We start from the raw sequence: 10,663 nt of genomic DNA, 5'->3' as shown, positions 1-10,663 counted from the left end.
AGCCTCCCCGGTACCGAGTACAGGGGGACGATCATCCTGCTGGCCACACTATTCCCAATACAAGTCAGAACACTGCTGGCCATCTTGGCCACCTGGGCACACTGCTGGCTCATATTCAGCCGTCTGTTGACCAACACCCCCAGGTCCTTTTCCGCCAGGCAGCTTTCCAGCCACTCTTCCCTACGCCTGTAGCGTTGCGTGGGGTTGTTGTGACCCCAGTGTAGGACCCGGCACTTGGCTTTGTTGAACCTCATACAATTGGATTGAGCCCATGGATCCAGCCTGGCCAGGTCCCTCTGCAGAGCCCTCCTCGCCCCCAGCAGGTAACACTCTCGCCCAGCTCAGTGCCATCTGCAAACTGACTGAGGGTGCCCTCGATCCCCTCATCCAATTCATTGATGAAGATGTTAGACAGAACTGGCCCCAACACTGAGCCCTGGGGGACACCGCTTGTGACCGGCCGCCAACTGGATTTAACTCCATCTGCCACAACTCTCTGGGCCCAGCCACCCAGACAGTTCTTTACCCAGCGAAGGGTATGCCTGTCCAGGCCATGGGCAAAGCATGCTGAAGGCTTCGGGAATTTTAACACTGGTAAAAAATGATACATCCACTCTTCCTCCACATGACACTTCTCTCTCTCCTCCTGAATCAGTCCAAATCCAAGTAGTAACTTTTATTCCCAGCCACAATCCTGGGGCACTGGCATCACACCAATGTCAGAACGTGGGGATTGATTTGGCTTGGCACTCCAATCTCCTCTCTCAGAAGCTGGAGGTAGCATTGCTGGTTGGTAAGCCAGGGGGAGCCAAGGGTTGTGCAGAGGGGCCCATTGTCCAGCCTGCCGGGGTCTGGCAGGGGTACGGGCAGCAGGGTGCTCAGGCAAAGCCTCAAAGCCCCGGGTGGGGCAGCTATCACAGGGCAGAGGCAGCATTCCTGGCTTTTTTATAGGCAATAAAGGTCATAATTAGTAATTAACCTGCACTCGTCCCTATCCCTTAACTACTGGTATAACTTCTTGATGTGTCATGTATGATGCATTGCAAAATAATGCTCTTCCCTAACAACAAGGTGGCATTTGTAAGGCAGACACCCACCCAGTTCCAGAAGCCTCCACCATTTGAGATGCACTATAGGTACTGCGGGAAAATGAGGGCTTCCCAGCAGCAGAGAGACTCATGTGTCATGTTTTGATGCCAGGCCAATGTTAAGTGATGGCAGCTTCTTGTGTCCGCATCACAGTGTCCAGAGATGCAACAGCCAACACCGTGGACGCAAGAGATGTTACGAAAAGACAAAGGCAAGACCGGAGGTGCTCCAAGCACAGTGATGTGAGCTGTCCCTTGGATTCGAGTCCCATGTGCTGTTGTTCCAGTAGCTGTTGGGGGGGGAGCTCTGACCAGGGCTCTTCCATGTGTGCTTTCTGGGGTCTAAGGAGCAAACAGACAAGCCTTTTCCTAGGCAGAAGGATTTGTCTCATCTAATCAGCCATATATTTTCACAAAACAGACAGGAATTTGAGACCTCAAGCCTGCTGTCAGATACACTTAAACACAAGCAGCAAGTTCAAAAGTCATTTGGGAGAAAAGAACACGTCCGTGCTGCTCGGGAGGAGACCCAAGAGCAAGCAATGGCAGGAGAAAACCCATGAGCACTGGCTTGGGCAGACGTGCAAGCGTCCAGCACGGGGGACTTGCTGGATTAGGGCCTAAGTCAGAGAGAACCCTGGCTATACTGGATCGCCAGTATTGCATGTCACCTTACATACGCTCACCCTCGGCACATGAGAAACGTAAACGTAGAGGGAAAGACCTCCTTTCAAAATATACCCGCATCCATGCGGCCCCTTTGGGAGCACAGCAGCGTCAGCAACACGCCGATGTGAAGGCGAGGAAAATCTGCACCATTCATCGCGTCGTTATGACTGCCCTTAATCTCAGCAGAATTACGTCACTTCTTTGACCCAACTTCTCCACCTGTAACGCAGTGATATTAATACCTGCCCGACTGCCTTGAAGGCCGCGGTGGCATAATTCACAAACGTTTGCTCAGTCCTTTGAAGACAATAATCTTCGTGCAAGTGCCAGGTTGGGCTACCTACACGCAGGGCTTTTGCTTTAGAGGTGTCTCTACCACCTGGAAATTCTCCTGCAGGAATTGCAGGCTTCCCTCGTGACACTATCCCCTCCCGGACTTCACAGCTCCACGCGTTTTCACGGTTACTTTTTTAAACTAAAATTTACATTTGGGTTTCTGCAGTTCTGGGCCCAAACGCTGGGGCTTGCTTAAAGGCTGTGCATTTCAAACAGGAAGAATTAGCCCCCTCCAGCTTATAAAGGTCTTCAAGGGGCTTCTTTTCTGTTCTACACGATTTTGACCACATTCCTTAAATCTGAAGAGGTTGGAGAAAAAAAAAACAGGAGAAGGTGCAAGCACTATGGCCAGCAGAGACCGAGGCTTGGCGATTTTGTACTATGGGATGCCAACCATGGACATGGCTTCAGACTGAGCCTTGGCGGGGAGATGTCCACACAACCACTGCCACCGGGCTACAAACAAGTACATACAATACAATGTATACCAGGAACACTGCGTCAACATAGGGCACGCGTCCAACGCAAGCACCACCCACACTTCGGAATAGTTGCTGTTCTCATAAAAGCCACAGAATCATTCGAGTACCTAGGGGCTGGAGGCACAACATTGAAAAAGTTTTCTTGCAGCAGAGGCACAGAAGGGGATCGGTCCTGCCGCCTCCTCCAGGCTGCGTGCTGCTAGCAGCAGGGGCGGGGGCAAGGGCAGTGCGATACACTGCAGCCCCCCAGGTGTGAGTGCAGGTGGGATGCGAGGTCAGCACCCACACCCCCAGGCGGCGCCAAACCACCCCTTCCTGAGACACAGGGCCAAGCTCCGATGAGGAAACGAGCACAAAGGGGACTGTGGCTGCAATCAGGAGGGACTGCCAGTGATGCTCTCCCTCCTCCAGAGACACGCTTTGCTTTTAATGGGAAAAGCCTCTTCCCGCTGCCCCTTCCAGCAGCTGGCAAGAGGGACGTGCTCTCTCAGGGGTGGGAGACATCTCCATCTCTACCTTATTATTTGGGAATCCTTTGGGGCGCGGGGTAATTGCCCCCTCTTTCCGATGCTGGAAGTTAATCGCTTGCTTATAAAGCAGGTGCCCCTTCCTTTCAAAAAGAGGAACAGAGCACATCTGCTTGTTACGGGCTGGTTGAGAAATGCAAACAGGACTGAATTACAGCAATGAGCTCCTCTCTCTGCTTCTTCATCCCTGCGCTTCAGCCAGCTGTACCAGTTTGGCTGTCTTGGATAAACTTTGCTCTTTCGGTGACCGAACCACATTTTGCGATCTTTTTCCGAACTTGTTTGCCATTGTGGTATGCAGCAGAGAATTAGCCCTTAGGGGGAAAGCATGAATTACCTGACCTCTATAAAACTATTTGTAAAAGTGAGCAAAATTGGGACCTCCCTGAAAAACAAATGTTACCGCCAACTGAAGAATATTTTTTTTAATTGCAAATGGCTGAGGGACTTCACAGATGTCACTGGCCAGTGCAGGTGCTTGGCACCTCCTTGATTAAGTGATAAAAGCCTGCCCTGTTTCTGATGTGAAGACCCTATCTCTGCAGTATGTAGACGTTCAAGCGTGTGTTCCACCTGCACGTTTATCACAGCCGTATCTGCGAAGGTCTCAACATAAATCTCTCAAAACCCCATGATGTGAAGTGCTTGGCTGCTCGGAATAGGGGCTTCCTGCCCATGCTGGAAGTGGCAACCCCCACCGGGCTCTCGGGAAAGCAACCGTCGCAGGCAGAGTTTTACAAACAGGGACTGAACGTTTGTCAGAAGGTGCGCCCCAAGTCACAAGGAAAGCTAAACGAAAAGTAAGCATAGAAACAAAATGCAGCCATTGAGAACTTAAATCACATTTCAGAGAATTATAGATTTTATGTAATCAACAACATCCAGATTGTTCAAGACTGAGTCACGAAACAAGTTTAAAAACCACCAGAAACAAATCCTATTTAGAAACCGAGGCTATTTTAGAGGATATGTATCCCTAAGGTAGAATAGTTTTGTCTCCATTACACTGAACACTATTAATGATAATCCGTCCTCAGCTGCTATTTTCATGAGCAGGTTAGTCGTTGTGGAAAAAGACATCCTGTGTTCTGAAGGCATTCTATCTGATCCACTCGCTGAGCTCCCCAGCGAGCTCTGTAATCTCAAGACATTACAAAGGAAACAAAAGTTTAGATCGCTCTGCAGAGGGTTGCTATTTTTACATGGCTGCATTGCTGCTATTCATAGGCATAAAATGCTGAACTGCTCCAGTGGCTCAGATGCATAAACCCCATTTTCAGCCTCTACCTACATTCAAAATACCATAAGGGAGATTCTTCTGAGCTGATGGCAAGACAACGGGTCCTTAAAACACACTGCATGCTATGCCTCTACTTCACCTTAGGAAGGCATGTGTCAGAAGAAAAATTGTGATTTTTCACCCCAAAAGAAGGAGTAAAAGCAATACAGAATCATAGAACCACAGAATCATTTGGGTTGGAAAAGACCTTTAAGATCACCAAGCCCAACCTCTCCCCTAACCCTGCCATCCCACCACTAAACCCTGGCCCTAAGCACCTTGTCTGCCTGGCTTTAAAATACCCCCAGGGGTGGGGACTGGACCCCTTCCCTGGGCAGCCCCTTCCAGTGCTTGACAGCCCTTTTGAGGAAGAAATTTTTCCTGATGCCCAATCTAAACCTGCCCTGGCATAACTTGAGGCCAGGAGAAAAAAAAGGGAAAAGTTTTTTTTGCCTTGAAGCAAGCAGCTGAGTGCAGCTGAAGGAAGGGGTGTGATTTGTAAAAGCATCCCCCAAAGCCACTTGGAAGCCCAGGTCTGACTTTCGTTAGCTGTATTCACACTCAGAGGCCTCTGAGCCCTGTGTTAGTTATTACATCTTCCTATTAGCAAACGAGCCACATGAAGCGTTTGATGCCTACTACACTGCCAGTCCCAGTTACGCGGAGGGACTGGGCCCCGGCACCCAGCCATCCAGCCACGACTCACCATCCCGACTCACTCCCGACCCCCTTCAGGCTCTGCAGAGCCAAGTCCCTTGTGTAAAGCAGCGCAGGTTTGGCCACATTTTTCTTTCCTGCAATTGCGCAGTTGTATTTCAACACTGAGCCAGATTCTGGATGCTGTTCTAGCCTTTCCGGGCTGCTCTTGGGGCACAAAGGACCAAAAAATTGCCCTAATTGCTCAGCTGGGAATTACTCCAGCACAGGGGAATGCCTGGGTGCCACAGAACCAGACTGTGTTACCTAATTTTGTATCAGGTAACAAAAGTGCTCAATAACTTACCAAACACAAGACTAATTTAATTTTCCTCTCTTAAAAACCACACACTTTTCCCCATTGGAGTAATGCAGAGAACCACTATCTTCGTGTATTTAACATACAGAAAGAGACTGACTGGAGCCCCGGTGAGCTGTTACAAAACCATCTCTTTATCGCTTTTAATATCATGTTTAGCTAATGTAATTACTTAAAAGTGGTTTCCCAACCTTTGCTGGTTTGTGGAGTCCTATATATTTTCCTGATGTCCTCCGTAGAGCAAATTTAAGCCTCCTGACATCACGCATATTTTTCTTAGGTCAAAAAAGTATTTTAAAAATGGACAACGATTTCAAGGGGTCCCTGGAACATGCTGAATTAGCAGACTCTTTTGCTGACACTCGGAGAAACTCAGAAAGATATGGAACGGCCTAGGTTTTGGCCAGCCCATCTCATAAGGAAGCGGGAGCAACTCCAAAGATGTTTTAATTTAGAAGAGCCATCAGTGATTACAACCATACCAGCACGTTCGTTAAGGCACAAACACAGCTACTCAGCGATGTCAGTGCCTGAACCCAATGGTGTCAATACGCCCTTTACTACTCCATCTGGATACTCACAGCAGCACTAAGACGACCCTGTTGCAGAATAAAACTTACCTGTCCAAATGAATACTTAGCAATTACCAGCAATCTGCCACATTTACTCAACAACAACTTGATGGTTGTCAGCAACTTGAGGGTTGCAAACAACTCGACAAGGCAACACCATTTTCTCCCTTAACAAACTACCCAGATTTGAAGTTAACGACTTTGCTGTGTTAGTTTTATTGCAAAGTGTTTTTCTGGTACACCCAAGGCTGCTGCTTTATTGCAGCAGCTGTCTGGGATTTGGACACCCATCAACATGCGGTCCACACCTTCCATCGGGCCTTGCTATTTCTCCTTTGCATGCCAGATTCCTCCCAGTTGCAAGAGCCAGCCAACATCACTCTTCTCACCCCGTTATCAAGAAAGTCTCCAGAAAGAGCGGAGAGAGTATTTTACAAACATTCACTTGCATAAGAATTCTATTTTCATGGTTTTCTATTTAACCCCCCGCTGTCTTTAGAAACCACAGATCTTTACAGGGGGTGTCTAGTGTCAGGAAAACTCGCAGAAAAAGCAGGTTCTAGATTTATGTTTGAGACTATCCCTGGAAAAGACATTTTTAACTCTTAAACTAGAGGGTTTTCACAACCTGAATATAAGACATTCACCTACACCTAGGAGTTACACGTGTGCAATCATGATACAGATGCACACGTAGACTTCATGGCCTGCAGAGGGTCTCCATGCTACAGGTACCGGGTGAAGTTACCTGGGGGTCTCCCTGGCCCCCTCTGTGGACACTGAGCTTCAGGACCAGAGCTTCAGCTGTTGCTGCTCAGCAGAGGCTGGAATCAGACAGCTCTCTCGGGCCTCTTTACGGGGGGCCACGCTGCTTGTTCAAGTGCTGTAATGAAGCATCTCCATTAGCAAACGCTCTGCCCAGGCCCATATCACCCCCTCCACCTGGCCCGTCGCACCAGGGAGGGCTGCACCCAGGGGCAAGCTCTGCCCCCGTGCTCCTGGCAAGGCGGAGCAGCCAGACCGTCGTCACTGCACCACGAAGCCAGGGTGGAGGAAGGGGGGAAACCACAGGCTGCTTATCTCGTCCGTCAGACTGCAGCTGGCCCTGCTGCAGCTGCACCGCTTGCAGCGCCCAAGCTGAGCATGAGCGCCTGGTGCCCTGCTCAGCCCTGGGGCTTTGGCAGCACTGCCCTGCGAGACGAAATTAGCCCGGCTAGCCCCACGCGCACGCAGGCCCTGCAATTCTGTTCCCTCCCGGAGCAATGACAAACTGCAAGCAGTGCCCACATAACCTCCTGAAAGGCCATGCTAGCTATTTAAAATAAACCTCCCTCCAAAGTGACTGCACACCTGTCCTTCCCCTGACTGTTCCTACCCCAGCGTAGTCTCCGAGATGCTTCCTCCCTGCGTGGCTCAAAAGCCGCCACCGTCCGCTCTCAAGAAGGTGTTTCAATGGGTTTAAGAGTTCTTTCAATCCCTAAGTTCTCAGCTGGTAAAACACGGCCTGAGAGAAGAGAAGGATCCTTTGAGCATACAGCTTGCCTCTTATTTTTCAAGGGTGCAACCAGGGCATGCCACTGTGTCCTGGGTTACTCTTCCACAGCCTTCTCCAAAGCTGTTGAAAAATTCTGGTAACCCAGTAAATTCTCACTTATTCTATTATTAATTGTAAGTAATTATTAATAAATCAATGTAGACCCACTTCTCATCTGTCACAACTTGGTCAAACCAACCAGGATATGTCTAACTTTGAATATCGAACACGTTCAATGTAACTGTTCAAAATCCACCAGTCTTTGAAGTGATTCTGGAAAGCAAGGAGCTCAAAGAATCCCCAGGTATTCACTGAAAAGATTAAGCCCAGCTTGTGCAGCCCTGACAATAACAGAGACTGTGGCTCCACTGCAAGCGGGTACCAAACCCACCTAGGACCCTGCACACCTGCGGAGGGCTCTGGAGAAGCCCGTGCCACTGCCTACTCACACTGGTACTCGAATCAACCAACCTAAAACTGCTGCTGCGGACCTATGCAGGCTTCAGCCTGGCCGTAAAGAAGACATGCTGAAGCCACTCCTGAGGATCCATGCTCAGACAAGCTTGAACTCTTGGAGTCACAGGTAAATTTCCAGATTTCCAAAGGCTAAATCTATTTCCATAGTTCCCAAGAACCCTAGTATTTCATCAGGAAAATACCAGTTTTTTAAAGCTGGACATTCACTAAATTGCAGACAGCAATATAAACACTGCGGATGCCCTTCCAGAGGAATAGCAAACTTTATCACAAGTGGCATGCGAAGCCCCCCTCATTGAATATAAAGCTCAAAGTCCGGTCACAGGTGTCTCCGTGCTCATCTCAACATGCTGAAGGTCACTAATTGCTGCTTTCAAAACATTCCCTTAAAAAAGGCAAGAAATGCACCAAGGAAAGGGTGGAGGAGATTTGCTTGGGTGTGCGTGCCAACAAATCACAGAATCACAGAATGGCAAGGGTTGGAAGGGACCTCAGGAGATCATCTAGTCCAACCCTCCTGCTAAAGCAGGTTCACCTAGAGCATGTTTCACAGGACATCATCCAGGCAGGCTTTGAATACCTCCAGAGAAGGAGACTCCACAACCCCCCTCGGCAGCCTGTTCCAGGGCTTGGTCACCCTCAAACAAGTTCTTCCTCATATTCAACTGAAACCTCTTATGTTTCAGTATGTGCCTATTGCCCCTTGTTCTGGCACTGGGCACCACTGAGAAGAATCTGGCTCTGTCCTCGTGACATCCACCCTTGAGATATTTGTACATGTTGATGAGGTCCCCTCTCAGCCTTCTCTTCTTCAGGCTAAACAAGCCCAACTCTCTCAGCCTTTCCTTGTAGGAGAGATGGTCAGTCCCTTTATCATCCTTGTTGCTCTTCTCTGAACTCTCTCTAGGAGTTCCTCACCTTTCTTGAACCAGGGAGCCCAGAACTGGACACAGCACTCCAGATGGGGTCTCACCAGGGCAGAGTAGAGGGGCAGGATAACTTCCCTTGACCTGCTGGCTACGCTCCTCTTAAATGCACCCTAAGATATCATTGGCCTTCTTGGCAACAATCATTTCATGCCAATTCTGAAGCCCCAACTCAGCTTGGGTTTAGGTACCTTCTTCAGTGCAACTGGCTGTGGTATCAGGAACAGGTGGCAAGGAACTGAGTCTCGACCTTGGCTGTCACCCCCTGCCACTGAATACCGGAGCAGTCCCATTAGTTTTGCACACCGTCAGAAGCTGGGAGGCACAACTCTGCTTTTCCGAAGCAACAATAAATAGGTCATGCGACAAGCAGAGATGTAATCTCGCTCTCGCTCTTGCTTTAAGCAAAATGTGTAAAATTACAAAATGAAAACAGTACCAAAGAGACAGGAAGCCCATGTAAAAGACAAAATATTAACACAAATAAATGGCAAAACACCTTTGCTGCACACTTCCTGATCCAGTAATGCAAACGGCAATTCATAAGAAGAACTCGAGATCTGCATTCCCTATTGTAATGTCTTCTTCTAGAGGCTGACTAGTGTCATGGTACCATAGAAACAATGCATTTCCAATTACCAAAAAGGTGTTAAAATCCCTTGTAAAATGTAAATTTCCAATTACTAAAAAGGTGTTAAGTTAAAATGCCTTGCAAAATGTAAATTCAAGCAAAAATTTTAATCATCTGAGCCAATTTTTACTCTTAAGAGTCCATCCTCCTCTATGCATGTGGGAGCTGAATTTGGGTTTGCTTATGGCTTATTAACAGAAAGAAACCTAAATATGAATAATGAAATAAAAAAGGGAAACACACCTGTACTGGGACAAGTTAAAAGCATGCCAGTAATACTGAGGCCGTTTTCCGAATACACACAGATGTACCCCGGGTCTTCTCATGACTGGCTGGTTTATTCTGTGTCAATCCCTTCTTCCTGGCTTTCAGAGGAAGTTCGATCTCACCGTCCCTTTTGCCATGTTAACATTCAAACCAACTTATCCCTTCAGTTAAGTTTCTGATTAAGTTGTATTTTCTTTTATTTTTTTTTTTAATTCAAGACAAGGCACTCTAGTTTCCAGAATAAAACTCTAAACTTGGATTCTCTGACATCAATGGTGGAATTTGCCATATTTATCACCTATCCTCTCAGAAATAAAAAAAAAAAAACAAAAAACCCACAACCTACTCCTATACCTATGCACCACTGGAGACTCAGATACATCCATACATGTATAAATCTACACAGACAGACACAAAGAACATTTTCAAGTAACCGCAGTCTTGACCCTAAACAGACTCCATGAAGTCCACCAGGGAATTACTATTGATTTTATCTGTGAGATGCTCAGAGGCTAGTGTATTAGAAAAAAACCCAAGAGTCTAAGAGCGTACATGTAGATGACAGACATTAAACTATTTGCTATGACCCATCTTAATCACAGAATCATGGAATTGTTTATATTGGAAAAGCCCTTTAAGATCATCAAGCCCAACTGTTACCCTAACCCTGCCATCCCACCACTAAACCCTGGCCCAAAGCACCTCATCTGCCCAGCTTTTAAATACCCCCAGGGATGGGGACTTGACCCATTCCCTGGGCAGCCCCTTCCAGGGACAGTACTACTCACATTCACCCCAACATGTACTGAGCTGCACCACTGACAAGACTTGGAGGCAGAAGATATGAGATCAATGTATCA

The sequence above is a fragment of the Egretta garzetta genome, unplaced genomic scaffold (assembly GCF_000687185.1).
Source record: "Egretta garzetta isolate BGI_Z169 unplaced genomic scaffold, ASM68718v1 scaffold451, whole genome shotgun sequence".
Taxonomy (NCBI): Eukaryota; Metazoa; Chordata; class Aves; order Pelecaniformes; family Ardeidae; genus Egretta; species Egretta garzetta.
Note: the sequence above shows the minus strand (reverse complement) of the source record.